Below are 25,499 nucleotides of genomic sequence, written 5' to 3' on the forward strand. Positions count from 1 at the left end.
AGCTATCATTTCTCAATACCCACATCCCCAAAGCCCTAGGGAATCATGAATGAAGTTTCGGTATTCTTTATATTTGCATATTCTGGACATTTCATGTAAATGGAATCATGTAACATATGGCTTTTTTGTCTGCCTTATTTCATTTAGCGTGATGTTGTCAAGGTTCATCCATTGTATAGCATGTACTGTGCACCCTTTCTTTCGTGGCCAATTCATATCCATTGCATATCTATTTGTACCACATTTTGAAGTACTATCTCATTGTGATTTTGACACACATTTATCTAAGTACTAATACTATTGAACATCTTTTCATGTGCTTATTGGCTATTTGTATATCTTCCTTAAAGAAATGTCCATTCAAAATTCTCCCAATGTGTTATTTTTCTCTTGATTATTGAGTTATAAAACTTCTTTATATATTCTGGGTTCTATACCCATATAAACTATATGATTGCAAATATATTTTCTATTCTTTGCTCATCTTTTCATTTTATTGATGATAGCATCCTTTGAAGTACAATTTTTTTTAATTTTGTTGAAGTATAATTTATTTTGTTTGTTGCCTATGCTTTTTCATATATTTAAAAAATAGCTAAGTCCAAAATCATGAAGGATTACTCTTATGTAAATGTCAAAAGTTTTATAGTTTTAGCTCCTATGTTTATATCCCTGATACCTTTCCAGTTAATTTTTTATATGACATGAGGTGGGAGTCTAATTTCATTCCTTTTAATAAAACTATTTCATTGTTCCAGAACCATTTGTGGAAAGATATTTTCCCCATTGAATTTTTTGGCACCCTTGTCAAAATTATTTGACCATAAACATATACAATAAAACCTTGGATTGCAAGTAACTTGTTCTGTGAGTGTTCCGCAAGACAAGCAAACATTTCTAATACATTTAAATGATTTTTTAAAATTTAATTTGGAGAGAGAGAGAGTGCTAGCAGGAGAGGGGCAGAGAAAGAGGGAGACAGAAGATCTAGTCAACCCTCTGCTGTCAGTACAGAGCCCGATGTGGGCTCAAACCCACAAACTGTGAGATCGTGCCCTGAGCCAAAGTTGCTCACTTAACTGACTGAGCCATCTAGGCACCCCGACATTTCTAATAAATTTTAACTTGATAAGTGAGTGATGTCTTGACAAGTAGTACCTGATGCCAAATGTCACATAATCATGACTGAGCCAATGATTCTCTCTTGCTGTGGGATTGTGGGTGATCATCTCCCATGCTCGGATGCTTGGTCTCAGGCCATGGCATTTGGCAGAAATCAGTGATTTTTCAAAACATTGGAAGGTGCCCACAACTGGCACTAGTGTATTTTTTGTCACTTCAAAGTACCTATGGACAGTCCTTTGCTTTTTCAAACAAGAATAAACTTAGGAATGCTTTACTTCATTCTAGGTCAAACTGCCTGGTGATATAGACCCTTTCCTCTGCTGCCATGTTGCCAGTTACGTTAAATACAGTATATGACAAGAGTTTATTAATACTGTACTGTAGCTAACATCCATGTGAGCATATACAATGGCCCCCTTGTAGAAAAAGGTTGAAAAGAAAGGCGGTAAGAAGAAGATCATTATGGTGCAAGTTAAGAAGGACATCATCAGGAAGTACCAGTGAGGTGTGCACGTGGATGAAATTGCAAAATTGTATAAGAAGTCTACCATTTGCACAGTATTAAAGAAGAAAGAAAAAATAAGGGGACTGGATGCAGCAAAAGGAGTCACAAGTATATCAAAGCAACACCCACGTGATCTGGAAGATGTAGAAAAGTTGCTTCTGGTTTGGATAAATGAGACACAACTAGCAGGTAATATCTGCGGGGAGGCAAAAGGCGTGGTACCCTGACCTCGTAAGTAAACTTCCAGGTATGTCAACAGAAAGCAAAGAAGGCTTCAAGGCAAGCAGGGGATAGTTTGATAACTTTAAGAGGACAAGCACATTCATAGTGTTGTGAGGCATGGCGAGGCTGTGAGTTTGGATAATAAGACAGCTGAGGCATTTGCTACTGAGTTCCAGAAGCTCATAGTTTCCAAGTGTTACCTGCCAGAGTAAGTTTTTAACTGCGATGAGACAGGGCTTTTTTGGGAAAAGATGCGAAAGAGGAACTTCATTACAGAAGAAGAGAATGCAATACTCAGTCACAAGCCCATGAAAGACTGTCTCACCCTCTTGTTTTGTGCTAAGGCAAACAAGGATTTCAATGTCAAGCCCCTGCTTGTGTATCATTCCAAGAACCCACAAACCTTCAAGAAATGCAAGGTGCAGAAGAGCCACTTAAATGTTATGTGGAGGTCCAACACCAAGGCTTGGGTCACTCACTTCTTGTTCATTGAGTAGGTCAACAAGGTCTTTGGTCCTTCATTGAAGAAGTATCTTTTAGAAAAGGGTCCGCCACTCAAAGTCTTGCTGGTTATGGATAATTTTCTTGTTCATCCTCCAGGGTTTGAGGATGACTTACTGGAAGAATTTGAGTTCATTAAAGGTCAAGTTCCTTCCTCCCAACACCACTCCAATCCTCCAGCCCATGGATTAGCAGGTCATTTCAAATTTTAAAAAGCTTTACACCAAAGAAATATTTCAGCGATGCTTTGAGGTGACTAAAGGAACTAACCCTACCCTCTGAGAGTTTTGGAAATATCATTTCCACATTGTGAACTGCCTTAAGATCATCGATAAAGCCTTGGATATGGTCACCAAGAGAACCCTCCATTTTGCTTGGAGAAAACTGTGGCCTAATTGTGTTCTTGGACATGACTTAGAGAGGCTTGCTCATGAATAGAAGCTTCAAGTTTTTGATGAAATTGTGTCCTTGGGGAAGACCCTGGGACTAGAGGTGAATGAGGTTGACATTTAAGAGCTGGTGAAGAGCATGGCCAGGAGCTGACCACCCACAAACTGATGGATCTGCATTGTGAGCAACAGCAAGAGGTTTGCAGGAGATCTTATTTGCAGAGAAGAAGAAAAGAAGAAGAGGAATCCCTCACTTAAAATGACAGTAGGGGGATGTACAAAATTTGGGAAACAGTGCAAAATTTTGTAGAATAGCACCACGGGAATAAGACAATGGCAGTGTGGGCAATGAATCTGTTTAAGGACAATGCAATGTCACATTCCCATGAAATTCTCAAAAGGAGGGCAAAAGCAAGGTTGGGTAGGTTCCTTGTTAAAGTTGCATGAAAAGAAAAAGATTCCATTGAGCCAATAGATAGCAGTGATTCAGTTAGTGGTTAGTGATAGTGAAAGTCATCCTATACAATAGCCCTCTTCTCTCTGGTCTCCTTCACACCAGCCGTGAAGGTTTTCAAAAGTAAGTTCAGGTTACTTTGTTTATTTTTCTTTATATTTTGTATTTTTTTCATTATTTTGTATTATATTACAGTATTATAATAATTTTTATGTGAATATCTTTGGATTGTGGAATGAATCATCTGAGTTTTCATTATTATTTGTGGGGACACTCACTTTGATGTACAAGTACTTTGGATTACAAGAGTGTTTCCAGAAAAGTTATGCTCCCAAACCAAGGTTTTACTGTAGTTTTATTTCTGCATTCTAAATTCTATTCCAATGAGCTATATGACTATAGTTGTTATGGTACTACATAGTCTTGTGACTAAGGGAACCAGTGTTTTGTTTTCCTTTGTTTCCAGTTAGAATGCTGACCTTGTCAAAAAGAGGTGTTTTTGTTTGTTTGTTTGTTTGTTTGTTTTTTACATTTAACTAAAAATGTTTGGCATCATGTCTTTAAAGGGGGAATCTGGTCAGAATAGCCCTCTGTCTATCACACTGGCAAAAGCAATTGTAATATGGGGAAGATTTAATTAGCATATGCTTCTAGAAATTGGGCTTGAAATATTTCCTGGTTTATATTCCCGATGTTGACAGCATCATGAATCAATAAAAATCTTTGAAGATTCATGAGACAAATTTCCACAGATTATGTTGTCCAAAGAAGTTTAGATGTTATGGGAATGTAGAGAAACAGCACATAAAAGGGGCTGGAGAAAAAAATGAAATAAAATAATAATTAACTAGAGTGATTGGTTTCTGTTCTGAATTTCAAAGATTAGTGCTGGTGTTGTTGGTTCTAATTATTGTTTTAAAATAGGTTAGAATGGAAGAGTCACTCAAGTAAGGTGAACAGGGTTAGCAAAGTCAAAATATGTAATATGCAATTGGCAGAAACTGTATAAACTGGTAATGAGATGTCTGCTTTACTTCTAGGTATTTAAACTAGTAGCCAATTTAGCCTCTTGATAGAAGACCAAGTGAAAATTTCCAAAACATGTACCAGGAAATACTGAAGAAATTATGCATGTTGAGTCTTTAAGGAATTTGTTGAGGAGTATTTAAATACTAAGATGAAGAGTTCTAAGTCAGTTGAATAATTTATATTTTATTGCTTTTGGTAACATTGTGAATTAATACCACATAGCGGCTTTAGAGATATACAATCAACCTGATGCTGCTGGCTGTTCATGTTTTAGATTTCCAGGAGAAAAGTGAAATAAAAAGTATGATTGCTTACAGGTATCCTGCCCATAAAATGTGATGTGGAGAAATAAGGTTTTTTCTTCATCTTGAATTAAATTTGAGTTACAGGGCTTACACAAGGTGTACATTTAAACATTTCAAATATTTAAAAAAAAACTAGGGAAGTAAGCATATTAGAAAATGCAAAAATTGATGCTTTTTAAAAATGCATAAATTTACAATGAAAAGAACATAATGGAGCTTTCTGCACAAGATCTTACTCATTTGCTGTTTCTGTTTCTGTGCAGATTTGTCTGTGTGTACTTTGAAAATGAATACAGCCATACATAAGGAAAAAAAAATCAGTGCTACACGTCAGCTTGTATATATTATAGCTGAACTTAGAGAAAAAGAAAAGATATCCTATATTTCTATGCTATTTTTGAAGACTTTAGCTCTTGAAATATTGTATAATTTAAGCTGTCTTTCTAATGGGAAATATTTATTCTTTAGCCATCATTTAAGATTTGAAACCAACCAAATATGACAATGCCCTTTTAAATCTAATGACCACATTAAATTTTATAATTTTACCTCATCATGGAATAACTGTAAAGTCTTATAATAAAAAGGTTTATAATGCCTTTTTATTATATATATCATATATATATGCCATATATATATCATATTGCCATATGATAATATTGCCTTATAATAATAATAGTTGCAACTGATAAGAGTATTGTTTACTTAAAAAGGTTGTTTTAGTTTATTTCTACAATTTTTTTCTTATTACTTAGTTATCCCATATATATTTGAATGGGAAAATAGCATGGAGGAAAACTACCATTTCCTGAGTGCTAATATGCTTCTTGTGTTATGCTAAATCTTTCACCAAAATGATCACATTTAATCTTAACTCTGTACCCTGTGAGGTCGGTGTTTTGCCTTATGGAAAGGAAGAATATGTAGCTCACAGAAAAGCTCTTCCTTTCTTAAATGAGCCATAAGGCTGTTCTCAAGTCCAAGAAGAGGGATAGATATTCACAGATTCCAGAGAAATTCATCTGAAAAGGAAGAAATCAGTAGATTGATTCCAAAACCTTCATTGTTGGGACAATTTTCCATGTCATGTGAGCAAGAGCAAAGGCTTTCTAAAATTTTGTGCCAGGCTATATTTTCAAGACTTTCGTATCATGAACAGTGTAAACTTGTAGAGTTTAGTGTGAGAGTTCTAGTTCCGCCACAATCTGACTAATTCTGATGTTGTCAGTTGTTATTTTTTGTGCCAGACTTTCTGATTGGGGTGGAGAGATAGGTCCCTGTGGTTTTCATATTCGTTCTCCTAAATGATTAACCATTTGACCATTAACCATTAACCATTTGAACACATCTTTCTATGTGCTTGTTGGTATGCAGGATATCCTCTGTAAAATTTGTATTTTTTGACACTTTTAAAGAAGATTGTCCATCTTTTTGAACAGATTTAAGTGTAATTTATGTATATGTGTAATAATCCTAGTCAGATAGATGCAAAGTGAATATATTCTCCCTTTCCATGGCTGTCCTTTCACTATTTTAATGAGTGGAAGATCATAAGTTAGGGAAATCCATTTTATGAAACTCTGTCATTTAATCCAGTATCGTGTGCTGGATTAAAAGAAAGTTACTTTGACTCCTGTAGTATCATAAACATTTTCTCCAAATTGTTCTCTACATTATGGTTTCACCTTGCAACAAATTCAACTTGCTTGTGATATTTTTTCTCAATATATTATTATATAATATTTTTAGTATTTATATCTGTTTTCATGACACAGGTTAGGTGACATTATCCTTTTTTTTAAACATCCTTGACATATTTATGTAAAAATATACATGCTTCATACACTGTGTTGGGAAGTGTTTATTTTTTCTATACCATAAGAGAATTTACATAAACTTCAGTGATTTTTTTTGTATGTTTGGAGAATTCACAGGTGAAATCATCTAAGCCTAGAATTTTCTTCTTGAAAAAGTTTTTACATTTGAATTCAATTTCTTAATAAATATAAGAAGGTTCGTATATTTGTTTCTTATAGAAGTTTGTATTTGTGGTATTTTTCAAACAATTCCTCATTAAACTAAATTATAGTACAACAAATGTGTTGACAAATTTTTAAAGTAACATACTCCCTGGTCTTTTCATATTACTATAAAGATCTATAGCCATGCCCCTTTAGATTTCATTTGGCAATTGTGGCCTTGTCTCATTTTTTTCCCTTTAAAATACTGATAGTTTTACTACTTTTAATTAGTTTTGGTGAACACTCTTAAAAACACTGTTAAATTCAAAAAGTTAGGACAGATTCCCCCAGTTCCTGAGATTACGGCTGCAAGACAGAGCTGGGCTGTCAACCATTATTGGCAATTGCCTTAACAGCAGAGTACCACTTCATCCACAGTCCCCAGTCTTTCCAGAACAGCTCAGTCCAATGAATGATCAATACAAAAGTATTAACACACCCCCCAACAAGACAACTGCAGGCAATTTTCCAGGGTGTTTTAATTCCACAGTTCCCTATGGTTTCAGCTGAGACCATTTTGGGATGTAGGGGTGTCTGACTGTGAGGGACCTAGCGGGCTAGAACTTAATTTAGATAATAAAAAAAGTTATATGTACATCCATTTCCTTATATGCATGCTTTCACAAGAAAAATTATAAAAATTATATGAAAACATTATAGGATTAAGTATAGAATCATGGAAGAACCAATGGCACAAACTGAGGTCAAAATTAAAAATGTAGTAGATATTAGAAGGAGGGATGGAAAGGCTCAGAGAAATGGATATGCTGAGTGGATTCTCTAAGACCAGTAAACCTAGCATCAGACTTTATTCCTGAAATGACATACCTATGAGTTACCAAATCAACAGGAATGTGCTGCTGACGGGCCACCAGCATCATTATGAAGTTCTCATGGTGCCTCAGCTCTGTAGGGTAGGGTTAATGGTTGGAGATGTCATTAGAGTTTGGGCTCCTTAATAGCGATGTGGTCATTGTAATAGAATAGTAGTAACAGAGATAGAAACTGCATGCTGTAGAGACTAGGATGTATCACATAAATCAGAAACCAAGTGGGCATACAAAGTAATCAGCATAGTAGAGCCTTTTACAATCACTTAGCCTCTCTTCTGCATTTTCCTTTCTTTTGCATTTCAAACTGGATATTCTCTACTGGCTATTGTCTAGTTCAGTTACCCCCTCTTCCTTTATTTCTAATATTCTTTCAAAGTTTAAGTCCTAATGTATGCATTTTAATCATTTTATTTTTCAGTTTTAGAATTTCCACTTGGTTCTTTGTCTCTGATAATTCTTTTCTTTGAGTTTATTCAATATTTTAATACTGGCTGTTTTAAAATGTGTGTCTTAAAACTACAACTTACGAAAGCCTCTAGATCTGTTTCTGTTGCATCTTTTCTCCCATTGAATCTCAGTCATAGGATCCTGTGTCCTGGCATGGCTGAACTAATTCAGTGTGGTGTGGTGTATGAAAATTTACAGAATTTGGGGGGGGGGGGAGTATCATTTTTCTCCTTTCATTTTTCTTTGTCAGGTAATTAGAGTATAGACAGACACGTTTGATCCAATCAACACTGGATTTCAGACTTTGGAAAGTTACATTATTTCTGGTTTGCCTTAATTCTTTGGACACGGAACTTTAGCAGTAACATTGGAAAGTGTGTAGTTTTACTAGAGCCTCACTCCCTGGCATGCCCTTATCTGTTTTGACTTCCCTGACTGTGGGACTTCCAAAATTTTATCTTAGTTTTTTAGTACGGTAGCAATTGCTTTTGATATTGTGTTTCTGCCTCTAACTTGATACGTGACAGCTTAGGTCTCAGCAAAAATTTTGAAAACCAATTGCATACATAATGTCTAATGCATATTTCTGAGGTCTCTTTCTCAGGATTTAACCTCTTAAATTTTGACTGACTCAGTAGCCTTGATGTAAGCATTTTGCCAGCCTTGTTAAAGTAGCTGGCTACAATTTTTAGGTTGGTGTTTTCTGGTCAGACCTCCATGCCCTACACTGTGAAATGGGTAAATGCCTTCATTGGGAGGAAGAGGGGAAAAAAGCAATGGTAAAAGTAGGGCTGAATTCAACAGATTTTTCTCCAAGATCTTTGTCCGTAAAGTCATAACAGTCTTAGTGTATCTGCTGTCCCTTTCCAGTTTTTGTAGTTCCTCATTGTGGAAGAATTCCATCAGAGTTAGAGGAGATATGTCAAAATTCAAATGTTTCTTGAAATGTCAATCTTTCTTTATAGTTCCTCCATTTCCAGGAATATTTCATTTCTCACTTCCCTCAACTCTTCATAGCATTTCCCACATTTTCTTCAAAATAGTAATCTGTCTTCCCCAGTTTTCCTCTTCCTGCCCGATCCCTACTTACTGTGGTATTCTTGTGGAATGCTGATATTGAACATACCTCTTGCCTCATACTTGAATGAATCATTGCTGGTGTTATTGAAATGAAGCTGTTCTGTTTCAGGAAGTGTATTTATTCCCCTGATACATTTTTTTCACCCATATTATAGATAAAAAGTTAAACTGTCATCAGTAGTTTAATTGTTCCTGTCTAGTTGCTCTCTAGAATAATTTGAGTATTTGTTTATTCTAGATGCTTACTTACAAAAAGATCCAGTTATACCCATTTAGCATAAAAAAATAAAACAGCAGTTCTCAAGCTTTAGTATCCCTATTTTATAATTTTAAATTTTTCATATTTTAAGAAAAAAAATTCATGTTATATATTACATAAAGGGTTGATTACTTTCATTGTTGGGAACCATGCCAGTGAATCAGAGACTTAAAACTCTCCCCACAAATAATTGCTTTTATCATGATCATATTAGCGTCTTAAAAATATATTAATACAAATTTAATTATGAATATTTTCATGTTTTCTGTGTAAATGATTGACAGGTACCTTTTTGAGAATAAGAACAGTTTATTCTCTCATACATATGCTACATAATAAACATTTTAAGAAAAGTGAGACATTTGTCTTCCTGTTTTTGTTAATTTTTCCCTAGGATGTCACTGTAGACACATGGATGCTTTTTTATTTCTTTTGAAAAAGAAGATAAACAATTGTCATTCTTGCTTCTTTGTTGTGGATGTTATCTTTGATAGGAAGAATTCCCAAGTGTCTGGACTTCAGTAACTTGAGTCTAGGCTTCAGACTTATGAAATGACATTCCATATGACTTTTGGCTAACATAATCTTAAAAGTTTCAGGAAAACTTCCTAAATGAGGCCAAATATAAGCTAAGGTCTGAAGAATGAACAGAGTACCTGAGGAAAAGAATTAGCCATCTTTCAGGAATATTTATCAGGTCCCAAAAGGCAAAAGATAATGAAGAGTTTTGGTAACTGTGTTTATATTTGATTTACTACTTGATTTTTCTACACAACGCCCGTTAGTCCTTCAGCCATTCCAATACACAGATAAAAGTGACTTGCGTTGCCCATATATATAACATATAGGCTACCTTGTAAATGTTTGTGGAGAGTTCATGTGGTTTTGTCTTTTGCTGTAAGTTTGATTTGTGACCATTTCTGCTTTATTATTCCACTTAGAAGTAAATGTGAATTGGGGCGCCTGGTTGGCTCGGTTGGCTCATCCGACTTTGGCTCAGGTCATGGTCTTGCAGTCTGGGTTCGAGCCTCATTTTGGGCTCTGTGTGGACAGCTCAGAGCCTGGAGCCTGTTTCAGATTCTGTGTCTCCCTCTCTCTCTCTGCCCCTCACCTGCTCACTCTTTGTCTCTCTGTCTCTGAAAAATTAATAATCCTTAAAAAAATTTAAAAAAAAATAAATGCAAATTGAAAAACACATTAATTACAGTACCAAGTATTATGACAAACCTCTTGAAGGTAAAGATTATTTCTTCAACACTGCAGGTTGTTGTGTTTTATATTATGCAATGTCTTCCTCAATTCCAAAAATAATTAGTATGGGATACCTTAGCCATTGACAACATGCTATACATTTAACAATATCTTGAGGGGAAAAATTAATTGGATCGTCACTCCATTTTTCTTAAGTGTAATACAAAGGAACTACTGAGGTAAGGAAACTGTTCATATCAGAAGCAAAAATGGATAGGCTATAAGGACAGGAGTCATTAAAGTAGTGTGGGTCAGAAGAGATTGGTGTAGAGTTGTACTTATGAGGTCTCTTGGAAACTTTAAATTATAAGAAAGTAGAAATTACAAGTTAAAAGAAGATAAAGTATGGAGAAAATTTACATAAAATATAAAAAGTAGAGACAGAAAATTGGGCACACACCCAAAATGAGGCAGAGATATCATGAGAGAGAAAGAATGAGTTCCATAAGAAAAAGAATCAATTTCTAAATCTTCTTCCTCTCCCTTTTATTGAAATTTTCCTGAAATAGTCTATATTAGATGTTATATTTTAAACTATGACATTAATTTAATTCTTTTCAGGATTTTTGTGTTAGGATGCTGAGGAAGTGTAACTGTGTGTCTTTTTCCAACTCTCCATCAAGAGAGATGTTTCCATATCCGTGTGTCACAGTAATTCATGACTGGACTTCTATTGCCCTTAGAGTGCATGACTCTATTTTCTGAAATAAGGAATCACATTACTTAAAAGAGTTTGCATGAAAACATTCTGACTTTAATAATACTTCTCAGTAGGACATAATATAACTGTTCCTTTACAGAGGATTTAAAACTTAGTAGGCACGACAGCACCATCCTTGAAATTCAGAAACAATTTTAAATACTAAGAAACTTTAACAGAGAAATGTCTAGGAACATATCCCATAGTTTGCCAAAAAAAAAAAATACAGTAGAATCCAATATTTATTGATTACTGGCTCACATTAGCATTAAACTACTGTGTTAGTGTAGAGGACATCACACTTAGTCCAGGCAGAAGGATAAAGACTTTTATAAAAGGATAGAATTGGCAAATATATCTTCTTATGGAAGAAACTCTCTAAAAATAACCCCAGCTTTAGTTATAAGGAACAGATAATTTTAAAAGATAATAGATGAGCCACAAAAAATATATGTAGAAAAGCACAAAAGACAAACAAGGACATGCATGTAAACACCTATAACATGAATCCAGAGAAAAATCAGTTGTGACCAGTGTGTTAAACATTTTCATCAGTGTAATACTAATTTAGAAACAAAGATCTAACACATCTTACAATTCTACCAAGATATTCTTAGAAACCCATAAAATTCTGGGGTGCCTGGGTGGTTCTGTCTGTTAAGTGTCTGACTTTGTCTCAGGTTATGATCTCATGGTCCATGAGTTCAAGCCCCGCGTCAGGCTCTGTGCTGACAGCTCAGATTCTGTGTCTCCCTCTCTCTCTGCCCCTCGCCCGCTCTCGCTCTGTCTCTGTCTCTCTCAAAAATAAATAAAGATTTAAAAAAATCTTTAAAAAAACCCCTAAGATTTCAAATCTACTTTTGTTGCCTAATGCCATGTAAATGGGAAACTTAGTTACGAGCTAGACTGCAAACACTTCTTGAACTTGTGTTCCTCTTTCCTACTCTCAAAATAAACGTTTTCTATGCTCTTTAGGGCAGTGTATGCCCTACTTTCTAAATATCTCCAGTATCATCACTGCAAACTTTCCTTAATATGATGTCAAAATATCAGAAGACCAGTTGGAATGTGTGTGTGTGTGTGTGTGTGTGTGTGTGTGTGTGTCTGTCTGTCTGTCTGTCTTTTGGTGTATTATGACGTTTCTTTCTAGGCTGGAAGACACTGCCTCTCCCTAGGATAGCCAATTCTTAGAGATCCCAAAGGGCCCAGCTGGGAGTATGATAAAACACTAAGAATCCAGAGCCACCCTTTCTCTTTCTGGCCCTAGCACCAGGAGGCAATATCCTCCTGCTTTAATCATCTCAGGGCCAGGCAGCTAGAGACCATTTCTATAGCCCACAGCCTACTGAAGGAATTATTCCAACTAGCCACTACTAAACTGTTTACTCATGCTCCAAAGGAAACCCAAGAAAGTCTCCTCTAAGCCTCCCCACATTCCACCTGCTGGCTACCCTGGTGTGTTTCCAGTGGCCTCGCATGGCATGCCATGTCTCCTGTATCTATGTTTGGGAGTATAATAAACATTTCTTCTTGAAAATAAAATAGAGGTTTCAGAAATATATATATATATATATATATACATATATATATATATATATATATATGTATGTATATGTATGTATATATCTTAAATTCCATTAAGATTCCATTTTTCCTTTCAGAAAAATTAAATTTCACAATTGTTTTTCCAAAATTGAATTTTTATATATTTTTTAAAGTGAAATGTTACTTTTTTTTTGGCTATTAAGAATAATTAATAAAGATGCAATAAAAATCCCAAATTGAGTACTTACACAGGTTATAAATGTTAAGATTATTAATAATTTTGTTAACTTCTTAACAACCTTCTTAACTATCATCATATAGGTATAGGCGATTGAAATACATGTCTAAAGAATATCCTACCCATTATTTATTATACACATTAACCATTCGGTTAATCATTCTAAAACTTCAGGCCCCTATCTCCAGTGAAAGACTCCTCCATGGCTGGGCTCTAACTGATTCCTTAAAAGTTATTTTCCTACTTTATCTGAGATTGACAGACCATCTAATATTTCTTCTTTAATACACCGTATTTATTCATAGGCTATTTTATACATGGAAAATATTCTTCTGAATCTGCTTATATTTATTCCACTATTAAAATTTAGGTCTTTACTTTTTCTAATTTCTTCTTTTGCTGTAAAATTTATGTAAATTCATATTACCATACTAGTCTAAAGCAGCTTGAATATGTTAAACTTGAATAAAAATTTTGCAAATCAATTTTCCTTTTATTAGAAAATGACCATACTTTACAGTATGTAGAGGTTATGCAAGTTTTCACTTGTGTTTGTGATCTCTGGAAAGACCTGGAGAAGGGAGATTCTGTGTTTTAAAATATTTTGTCGTGTCTATAAAAAACGACACGCAAAATAAAGTTTTTATGAAAATGAGAGATTAAATTATTTTCCTCTTTGTGATTTTTAAGGCTAGGATGAAAATCTATAATTGTACTTACATCTTTAGAATACCAAGAACTATATAATTAATACTCATTTGTAGGTACTGTAAGCCATTAAACCAAAATAAAAATAAGTAATAAAATTGAAAATAAAAATGAAAATTGAAATTGATTGTTACAAAACATTTAGTTCTTTAGGAAAATTTTCTAAACATTTTAGATACTTATGAGTTGCCACAAAGTATCCTGTTGACATCTTCTCTCTTTCAGTACATATGAATATCACTTGATCCTTTGTATTCTTGGAAAGTCTTGTGGCTTGCTTAGCTAAACACACAAGTTGAAGTTTCAATGCATTGGCAGAAATGCTATTTTATCATTTTCAACAAACACTAATTTTATAGCTTTCACAGCTTCCTACAAATATCAACTCTTGACTCTTGTAAGAACTTCGCACTAACAGTATTGGTTATATTTGATGACTAATATAAAAGCTAATAAGTAGTATATTCTGCAGGGTTGAATACCTTTTTTATTCATCCACTTTCCTATTTCTGTTTCTTATCTATGGAGGAATACATACTCCAAATATCGTGGTATACCAAATATTGTAATCATGCAAACCTATATTTCCTAAGAAAATAATCATTAGTATATTACAGAGGCATCGAAATACACCAGGAAAAAGAAAAAGAAATTGTCTAAATAACATTGCTTGAAATGGTATAAAGTTTTGAATATTTTGATAGGAAAACTTGAAGTATATAATTGCCTATTTCAAAGTGTGTGAAAGTTCCTAGTTATTTATGAATATTTGAAGTTATTTTCTTCATTCCTTGTTAATTGCTTATGACAGCCAAGAGTTAAAATATGGGTATCCTCTTATATAATGTAGGAGAACAGCTGCAACGCAGTCTGCTTCTGCGGATGCTCTTGACAATGTGTCTCCTAATGCCCTAAAAACAGCTTTCTCCTGCATGGCTGTTACTTCACACTTTCAGGCTCAAACAATCGGCCTAGTGAAATATTCAAGTGCCACACTGAGGAAAATCCATTTCCACCCATCGCAGAGAGATAGCAAGACAAATCTGCAGTGAGGACAGAAAAACAAAACAAATTATTGGCAGCCGTGATTGTCCTGGCCTCTTAAGAACACACAACCAAAACATTTAGTTTTTGAAGATATTTTTACTGCCGTGTACTGACTTGTTGTGATTTAAAATCCATGTTTTGAAAGCTTGTTTTGGACAAAGTTGTTTGCGGGTTAAACTCGTTTTGATCTAATTGTATTGATATTGGATACAAGGACTTTCTTACTGAACTCTGGCACCTGGAATAGAGAAGTCCATTGTGTCATTGGCATCGTCGTAATGGCAGTGGTAGACTTCTAAAGTATAGAATCCAAAAGCTTTTACCAGCAACCCAAAAGTGTTCAGTCTAGGCAGGGCTGCTCTTATTGGATCTAAATACCTCTCTAAAGATTTTGAGATACTTGCTCCCACTGTGGTCAGGCTACTCCTGGTTGACAGGGGTAGTTAAACTGCATGGCAGTCTAAGAAGAGAAGGAACATCTGTTTCTGCCTTGACCAGGCTGCTCCGCGTAGGCAGTGTTGCAAGTCATGTAATGGTTCATGGAGTAAAAACCTTCAGTGCATCCCACCTTGCCTGCCAATACCAGTGCTCTGCCAGTGATCTGCTCCACCACTGAGGGACCTAAGCTCCCAGCTGATAACCCAACTTTTAATTGAAGGGACCAAGTCCACCAAAAACAAACTCATAGAAAGGTACACCTCAAGTAAATGTGAACTGACTTCTTTCTCTACCTTTTGCCTAGAATTATATAATTACTTTATCATTGAAGTATGCTATTTCTTTATTGTCTCCTTAAGAGACATTATCCAGTATGCTATTGGCTTATGAAATATTGTTATTATAAATTACAATTCTTACAGTGAGCCTGTATTAAATAAATTATTAGCAAAGACAGACTCAGTCTTTGAGGATAATTTGTCTCAAACAAAACATTTATCAAACTCTCTTTATAGGTAAAATTGTTCTAGGAAAACTACTCAAGGTATTCAAAGAAAGGATTACAGAAAAATCAAAAGACATTTGCAAAGATAAAACAGGTAAAAAGTAAGTGTAACTCTAGCGTAAGTAGTAATTCTGCTGCAAAACTTATGGACACCAGTGACAGAAAAGCCTCTGAAGATATTTTGTTTGTCCCTTGGGAACTTTCAGATTAGCCCCTAAAATAGATTAAAAGTTTTTTTTCTTTCTTTCTTTCTTTCTTTTTTTTCTAGACAGCTTTCCCGTGACTTGAGCCACAGATCTTTTCTCACTTGTCCGAGATAAATTCTTCTACAGATTAATATCAGAATCAGTATTTGCAGCGTGGCTCCTGCTAGTGAGAGCTGCTAGTTCCCGAAATAATTTCCCTGGGGAATTGCTTGTACTCACCGTCTTTAGTCACTTGAACCTGGTCTAGACAAAACTCTTAATCTCACATAGGAAAATACACTGCCTGATAAAGTATGAGCTCTGTAACTCCAAGTGTCTATCCTCTTAAAAGGCCCTAGAGTTGCAAGTAAATAAATCTTGATAAAGGATTCTTGGATCTTCGATGCAAGTGGATAAAAAAAAGAAATAATGGAAGGAAACTTTTAAATATATCTTATCTCTACACATCTGTCTATATTTCCCATCACATTAGAACAATAGTAAAACTAATAAAAAAATTTTTGAACTATATAGAACTCTTCTATACAAGTATTTTCATTCATAATTAAGAAATGGGTTAAAATCTATTATCAACATATTTAATCAATGTGCTTATATAAATGAGTCTCAGAACAGAATGGAATTTTGCTCAATTACTTAGGGAAGATATTTAAGCCCAAAAATAGAACTGGAAAGCACTTTATATCTAAATAAAATTTAGGAAATGTAAAATGTAAAATTAAAGAAATTAAGAAAGGCCAGAAAGAATTAAATAAGGCCAAAAAAGTTCATTCTCAACAGAGACTGCCAAAGGCACAGATATGCAGAGGACAGTACTAGAGTTTTAATAATACTTAAATATTTCTTAAAATTCTTAATTTTAGTAGAAAGCAAAGTATTTATTAAGTAAGCAGTTTGTGATTCAACAGAGAAACTTCATCACACAAATAAAAAAGCTAATGAATCTTAAAAGGTTATCTGGCAGAATATGTGAAAAGAGAGGTATTTATTCACTAATGAGAAAATGAATTGAGGACAGAAACATGATGCATATTAAAAAAATGACCTGGCTTTGCTTTTGTCTGCCCTTCCCTTAGAGCAGTGTCTATTTTTACAAGAACAACACTCTCTTCCAGATTATAGACTCAAAAAATCAAAAGATCCTCATTTCATCAAACAATGTAAAGGGCTTTGATTTATTTTTATAAGTGGTGAAAATGGCAGTAAAGAAAGACATTACTGCTTTCATGCTAGCGAAAATCTGTATGGGGTAGCCATTGATAAAATGTTCCAAGTTTGCTTTTCGTTAAAAGTAATGTTTATTTTTTTATATTAAGTAATGAGTATTTCATAGTTTAAAAAATGAGCAATAGAAGGGCAGTTTGTCCAAAGAACAACCATAAAATAGCAATTTTCCATCTCCTCAGTAATTATTGCTAATATTTTATGTGTGTTCTTGAATTTTTTTCTGATATGGATAGATTGTTTGAATGTGCTATGTTTGTACTGCATATGTTGCTGAATATAAAACTTTCCCAAATCATTCTTTTCATTTAATAATATATCATGTAAATTTCCTTATATCATTATATATTTAGAAAAAATCTTTTAATGATAATATAACATTTCAACCATCATTAACTATGTTCACTATGTTACATATTCATATAATTATTTGTTGCTATGAATTGACAATGCAATTTTTACACATACCATTGTGTTTTTCCTTAAGTCAGTTTCCTAATCAAAGGATTAGATTACAGGTAGAAGGATATCAATAGTTGGTTGGCTTTTGATGACTACCGGGAATCTTAAACTTTTTTTTACAATCTATCCTCTTGAAATATTAAAAATAATCTAGTTCTTCTTCCTACTCTTTCTATACAAATGCATCAGTGTTTCTTTTTTTTTTTTTTTTCAACGTTTTTTATTCATTTTTGGGACAGAGAGAGACAGAGCATGAATGGGGTAGGGGCAGAGAGAGAGGGAGACACAGAATCAGAAACAGGCTCCAGGCTCCGAGCCATCAGCCCAGAGCCTGATGCGGGGCTCGAACTCACAGACCGCGAGATCGTGACCTGACTGAAGTCGGACGCTTAACCGACTGCGCCACCCAGGCGCCCCAGTGTTTCTTAATCAGATAAGCATAAATGGAATCTACCTTTGGCTACTAGTGAACTCAGTATATTTATTGCCATTTGTTTTCATTCCCCCCCCCCTTTTATTTTGGAAGGAGAGGAAGAAATTAAACTACACATCGTCTTGTTTTGATAATAGGTATTACGTTTACTTTTTGCATTGCTTCTGGTTTGGAATTATCAAGACACCAATCCTACTTGTTTATTTTAACTGAATAACACAGATCTATGAAGAGTTGAAAATACAAGTTCTCTTTCACCTGATCTCCCATTCCCAAATAATGAAACACTGAATATAGCATGTTGCATAATATTTCAGCATTTTAAAAATCACATCTTTCTTCACATATACATATAGGTTTATATAGACATGATGTGTGTGTGTATATATATATATATATTTTTTTTTTTTTTTTGAGAGAGAGTGTGCATATGCAAGTGGGGGAGGGGCAGAGGGAGAGGAAGAGAGAATCTTAAACAGAGTTCCACACCCAGCTTGGAGCCCCACATAGGGCTAATCTCATGGCGATCATGATCTAAACTGAAATCAAGAATCTGATGCTTAAATGACTGAGCCACCTAGGTGCCCAACATTATCAATGTTTCATTAACAATGTATCATTAACAATGTATCATTAACAATGATCTATGACTTCTTTCTAAATTAAGAATATATTAGGTGTGCTTGGGTGGCTCAGTCAGTTATGCATCCAACCCTTGGTTTCAGCTCAGGTCATGATCTCACGGTTTTGCGAGTTCAAGCCCCACATCAGGCTCCAAGCTGATGGTGCAGAGCCTGCTTGGGACTCTCTGTCTCCCTCTCTCTCTGTGCCCTTCCCCCACTTGCACTGTCTTGGTCTCTCTCTAAATAAACTTTTAAAAAATTAAAAAAAAAAGAATGTATTAGTAACATCATTCCATTTTAGCATATATTGGCTTCGCCTCATACTTTATTAGTTGTGCAGTACTCCATTTTTACATACATCAAATATATACAAATAACGGTATTATGAGAGTTGAGTTGTGTTCCCCCAAAAGATAAAGAAGTGCTAACCCCACTACCTCAGAATATGAATTTATTTGAATAGGGTCATTGCAGATGCAATTAATTAAGATGGATGGAGTAGGATGGCCTCTTATTCCGGTATGATCAGTGTCCTTACAAGAAGAAGAAAGATAATGTGAATAGAAACACATCGCAGAAACAGCATGCGACAGCAGAGGCAGAGATTAAAGTGTTGCAAGTCAAGAAATCCAGGGGACAACAGCTATCATGAGAAGCTGGGATGAGGAAAGGGAAGATATTCCTTTATAGGCTTTATAAGGAGCATAGCCCAGCTGGTGCCTTAATTTGGGATTTGTAGACTTCAAAACTGTGAGCTTATGTATTTCTATTGCTTTAAACCATGCAGTCCATGGTACTTTGCTATGGCAGCTTTAGGAAACTAATACATAAAAATACTATAGGTTTTGTTTTTTTCTGTTGTCTTGCTGTGTATCTGTGATGTTGCCTATCTATGCCTGTATTTCTGTATATGAGTAACTATTTTCATAGGATGCGACTCTTCAGTAGAATTGCATTATTTTGGCAATGCCATCAAAATATGTTGTTCCAAATTCATATAGCATAATAAGTATGTGATACTACTCTTTTTTCTCCAATATTATACAAGCTGGGGGTGAGGTTGGAAAATAACTACTTCAGGGTTACTTTCATTTGTGTTTTTCTAATCATTAGTAAAGTTGAATATTCCATGGCTATTATATTCCATGGTTTTTATTATTGTGGAGCTCCTATTCATATATTTCTCCCCATTTTCTGATAAATTTATTTGTTCTATCATATTCTATTAATGTATGTATGCTATATATTATATATTTGCCAATATACTTGCCAATATATTAGTAATAATTTACTGATAATTACTAACAATTGCCTCCCTGGAATGAACACTTCTGAGACTACCTATGGCTGCTTTATAATGAAATGGCAGAGTTGGGCAGTGGCAACAAAGATGTTATGGCTCAAAGATGTCCAAGGGGCTTAGGGTACAGCACTTTACAAAACAAGTTTGCTGATCTCTGCTCTCCATGGTAGCACAATATTTATAACTCTAGTCAAAACACTTTGGTATTGGCACACATGCACACACAAATACATCCTCTAGAACATAACTTGTGTTCTAGAATTTAAAGTAAGCCACTCGTTGCATTTATGTGATTAATTACAATGGTCTTTGGGTAAGAATCACTGATCAAAGGAAGGATTTTATTTTAATGATAGATAAATGGCTTTGAGAAGTTGTAAATTGATTAAAAAATATCCTGTATAGAGAAAAAAATTGTTAAATCTTAAATATTTTTGTTTATTTTTCAATGCTTAGATTTTAAGTATGCATTTGATTTAGGTAAGTTAAAAGCATTTAAAATACTAAGGTAATTTTAAGATTTAGCTATGTCCTCATCTAAATTACATAAGTTTGAAGCACAAATCACATGGGTTGCTAGAGTTCCAGAGCTTTATTTTTTGAGAGACTCCAAAGCATTTGTCAAGCACGTGAAAAGTCAAGTTGACAAAATATATATTGTCTCTAATCAGAGTTTATCAGTTAAATACAGGAGAAGATGCAGATTCTCATTCCTTCCTAATTTTTCTTTTCTCTAAGTGTAAAATTTTTGTCTATAGTTTTATGATATTGACTGTTTTCGATACTGAATACTAAGCAAATAGCATTTTGTGGGGGTTATGATAAAAATTCTTACTCCTCAAATATGTGCTTGCTCTAAAAAACATGCAGACAGGGCACTTGTCACAGGCTGATGAAGTCAGTTAAGTGTCCAACTCTTGATCTTGGCTCAGGTCACGATCTCACGGTTTGTGGGTTCGAGCCCCACGTCAGGCTTTGTGCTGATGGTGCAAAGCCTGCTTGGGATTCTCTCTCTCCTTCTCTCTTCCCCTCCCCTGCTTGTGCTCATGCTCTCTCAAAATAATAAATAAACTTAAAAATTACAACAACAACAAAAACATGCAGACAGTGCTGAATTATCCAAATTGTTGTAAATTGACATATCAGAGACACTTAACATATACTGTATATCATAAAGACATCATTTTAACCATTTCTTTCTACTACTGGCCTGAAAATTTTCTCTCTGCTATCATTTGGTGAGATCAAAAAGATTTTTAAATATTCTCCCTGCTTTCACATGGAGCTACATTAATACAAATAGAATGCAGCCCCATGAACATTTTAAACTTACTGTTATTTAGGAAATCTAATACACGCAAAATGTCCTATTTCTGAAAAGGAGAAAATTAAAATCTAAAACGATATTATTTCTATTCAAGAGCTCTTGAGAAAGGAGAATTTCTGGCTGCTCGGATTCCAGTGTGCTGTTGAGCCATGGTGTGGCCAGATCTGTTGTGAGTAATGTAGCTTCCAAAACCAGAAGCTGATACTTCTGATTAATATAATAAAAATATGAATATACTGTTGGTTCCTAGACCAGAAGGCAGCCAGAAGATTTGGCAATGCATTCCCTTTAGGAAAGTTATTGTCACCGATTCTGTTGCTGCTATTATTATTGTGTGTGTGTGTGTGTGTGTGTGTGTGTGTGTGTGTGTGTGTGTGTGAGTGGTTGATTGAATGACTTATATTTGTTTTGAGACAATATTTTTACAAAATATACACAAATGAAGAGTTATTTACAACTGATTTTACCTGCACTGATTAGCAGGGGCATATGCTGACAAATTATTTTTACATCTTGTTGCATGGGCAACGTGGACATTAAATGGAAGAATTGAAACTAATCCCCACACAACCTTTGTATCAGTTATACATTTGAAAATAATAAAAAAAAACAGACTTGGTGTTTAATGTTTAAACAGTTTGTTTAATTATTAAACAGGATTTTTTTTCTCTGATTAATTAAATGAGAGCAAAAGCTTAAAAAATTAATTTCTAATGCCTGCAATGTCTAACAAGATAGTATCACAAACAACACTTCTGCAATATGTTGATCACCAGAATTTTTTTTCAAAGAGTACACTTTTTTATTTCTCTTAAAATATATTCAGATCACATGTTAAAAAAAAAAAAGAAAAAAGAAAACTTGTTTATCATTCAGGAAACTTACTGCACTATGGCAAGCAAAAGAAAAGGGAGGAATTCAGCTTTTAACAAAGCAAGTGGTAATATGCTCTGGTCTTTATTTGTCCTTGGTCAAGACCGGAATACTAAAGAACTGAAAGATGGATATTTGTACTTTAGTGTTCCTGAAGGGTTCTTTAAAGAATTCTTCTGTTATACTTACTATTTAAGCAGGCTGGCATTTCCTTTTCTATCCTATTGTTTGTATCTGAAGCATTTTACTGGCATTTTCATTCTTCAAGGATACAGGAGTCAACAATTTATTTCTCTTTTGGATTGGGGAATATCATTCCCGTAGTTTAGGTGAGGAACCTCAGAAAAAGAACTCTAAACTGGGCAAACAATTATATCTGTCATTTAAATTACATATTTCTCCAATAGTGTACTCATCATTGAAATTGTCCTTGGAATAATTTACATCTTAGATCACAAATTCCAGAGGCTGGAGATGGATAATTTATTATGACTGCAGTTTTCTGCTCATTACAGAGTCAATAATGTTTATTAATTGCCGATAGTGTGTTTCATCCCTGAACGTTCAGAAAATAATATAACATATATAACTTAATAATAAATAACTACTTGCTAAGGGCAAGGCACTGTAGTCTTTACTGTGTACATGTGAGTCCCTTTGAGAGTACCCCTAGGGAGGGCATGATCCACTGCTCTCTGGGAACTGGTCTCCATTTTCTCTTGGTAAGAAAGCACAAGCAGGAACTATAGTCCAAGGGAACTTGACATTGTAACTGAACATCATCAATACATTTTACCCATCTGACCTTGCTAAAACAAACATTAATCACAGTGGAAATTGTGAAACTATGGGGGAGGGGAATTCAATTTTGCAAGACTTACAAGAATTGCTGAGAAGTGAATCCAAGAATTTCTGAAATTGATCTCCACTTTATTCCACAAAGCCCTCTTTTTACTGCTAGGCAATTTTGCTATTACAAATTTTCATTAACATTGAAAAGACTAAGGGTAACTGTTGATACTTTGAACAGCAATTGTACATTAGTGTCATATTAGCCCTGTAGTTGAAAAATATACAATCAGGTGCCTGGGTGGCTTAGTCGGTTCAGCAACCAACTCCTAATTTTGGCTCAGGTCATGATCTCATGTTGGTGAGTTCAAGCCCCACATCAGGTTCTGCACTGACAGTGTGGTGCCTGCTTGTGATTCTCTCCCTCTGTGTCCCTCCCCTATGTGCTCTCTTTGTCTCTCTCTGTCTCTCTCTCTCAAAGTAAATAAATACATTTTTAAAAAAGCAAAATATACAATGAATCTAACCACCAATAGAATCAAAGTTACAGTTCCCAGACTTGATGTTAGAGCATAATTGTCTGACACACTGTATCAATCTTTCATCATCCTTTTTTATTTCCTCTCAGAGATTCTTCACTTTAACCAATCTAACCAAAATGAAATATTGCATCTTGCCATTAAATTTAATCAGGCTATTTTTTTTTAACCTGGATTATCACTGCCAAATTTTTTGACTAATTTAGAAGATCTCATTGTTTTTATTGTTTTATTTTGTATTTTATTTTTTAAAATGTTTATTTATTTATTTTGAGAGAGAACGACAGAGGGAGAGCTGGGTAGGGGTAGAGAGAGGGGAGAGAGAGAGAGAATCCCAAGCAGGCTCCTCGCTGTTAGCACAGAGCCCATCGTGGGGCTCAGACTCATAAACTGTGAGATCATGACCTAAGCTGAAATCTACAGTCAGTTGATGAACCAACAGAACCACCCAGGTACCCCAAAAAGCTAATTGTTTAATAATATTTTTATTAAATATTGAATACTTAATAATTATATATCCAATGCTTCATATTGTATTGATATGCATTTGTATGTTAATATTAATTCAGATACTAGGATGAAAGCAATGCAAAATAGAGTAGTATATTTATGACCTAGCTAAAGGAAAAATATATTTTAATCATATATAGAGAGCCTGTATACTGTACTAGATTCCATTCCATTCTCTGCCTTCTCAACGCAAACCATTCTTCTGTGTTGGCCATTGTATTCTTCCTCTCTATGATTTTGGAACATATATTTATATCCTTCACAAGAGAATATTTAAATCTGCATGCTTTTGAAATTTTGATAGAGTATACATCCACTCTGAGACTTTCTTTTTAATTAATAGTATGTTCCTGAGATTTTTCAGTATTGTCCCACGAAGCAATAATTCATTCTATATGATATCCTATATATGACTGCATTGCAATCTGTTTTCTATACTGCTACTGATGGGTGTTTTGGTTACTACTTTGTCTATATTTTTTTTTCTGGTGCATGTGTAGAAGTCAGTCTCTAAAATAAATTTACCTATGGAATTACTAAGTTATAAAGTACTTAATTTTAAAATTACTAGAAATGAAGGAGTGGTTCCCAAAGTGGATTTATGAAAATTCATCATTTTCTACAGCAGGTATTCAATTTTTCCACATTGTCACCGATACTTAAAGTTATTAAATTTCTAAAATGTTTGCCAAGGTGTATATCTAATGGGGTTTACTTTGCAGTTCCTTGATAAGTAATGTCAAGTAGTTTCAGGCTTATAGGACATATAGGTTTCTTCTTCTAGATATCCCTTTCAAAATATCTGCCCATTTTCATATTAAGAAGCTTGAGTTTTTTTCTTCAGTGGTTTAGGAGTTCTTTATCTCTTATTATTAATTGGTAGTGAAATGTCTTCTATTTTATAAAGCCAGATATACCTAATTTAAGTGTGGTGAAACTTATCGCAAGTATTTTTCACTCTGATCTTCTGCTTTGTTATAAATCAGGACTTTAATTATATTGGTCTGCTTTTGATGCATTCATTAATTCATTCATCCCTACACACATAAAATATTGTCTTATTTAATATAGCTTTATGATAACGTTTGATATCTGGTAAACATGCTTACTTCATCTTGTTCATGGTCTTTTTAAATATCTTGATTACTCCAGGCCATTGTGTTGCCATAGATATTGAGAATCAGCTTTTAAGAATTCTCATAAACCTGTTCTATTTTCATTAGATTTTTAGAACCTCTTGATGAGTGTTAAGAGAACTGATATGTTGGGGCACCTGGGTGGCTCAGTCGGTTAAGCGTCCGACTTCAGCTCAGGTCATGATCTCACACCCTGTGAGTTCAAGCCCCCAGTCTCAGATTCTGTGTCTCCCTCTCTCCCTGCCCCTCCCCTGCTCATGCTCTGCCTCTCTCTCTCTCAAAAATAAATAAAAACATTTTTAAAAAATGTTTAAAAAAAAAGAGAACTGATATGTTTATGATATGAGATTCTATAGCCAGGGTATGGTATAGTTCTCCATGTACTTAGGTAATTTTAGTTAATTTTAATAAAATAGCAAATTATCCTTGAATGATAATTATATTGATTTTAGGGTTTTTAATATCTCTTATT

General features: G+C 34.4%; 1 long non-coding RNA gene across 1 annotated transcript in view; it reads left to right on the forward strand.

Moving 5' to 3' along the window:
• The first annotated feature begins 14,995 nt into the window (after positions 1-14,995).
• LOC122199072 overlaps positions 14,996-25,499 on the forward strand; it is a 67,425-nt gene continuing 56,921 nt past the window's right edge. The window contains exons 1-2 of the long non-coding RNA XR_006193340.1: positions 14,996-15,351; positions 15,613-15,696. This is a non-coding gene — a long non-coding RNA (uncharacterized LOC122199072). The remainder of the gene's footprint in view (positions 15,352-15,612; positions 15,697-25,499) is intronic.

The sequence above is a fragment of the Panthera leo genome, chromosome A1 (assembly GCF_018350215.1).
Source record: "Panthera leo isolate Ple1 chromosome A1, P.leo_Ple1_pat1.1, whole genome shotgun sequence".
In the NCBI taxonomy this organism is placed as follows: domain Eukaryota; kingdom Metazoa; phylum Chordata; class Mammalia; order Carnivora; family Felidae; genus Panthera; species Panthera leo.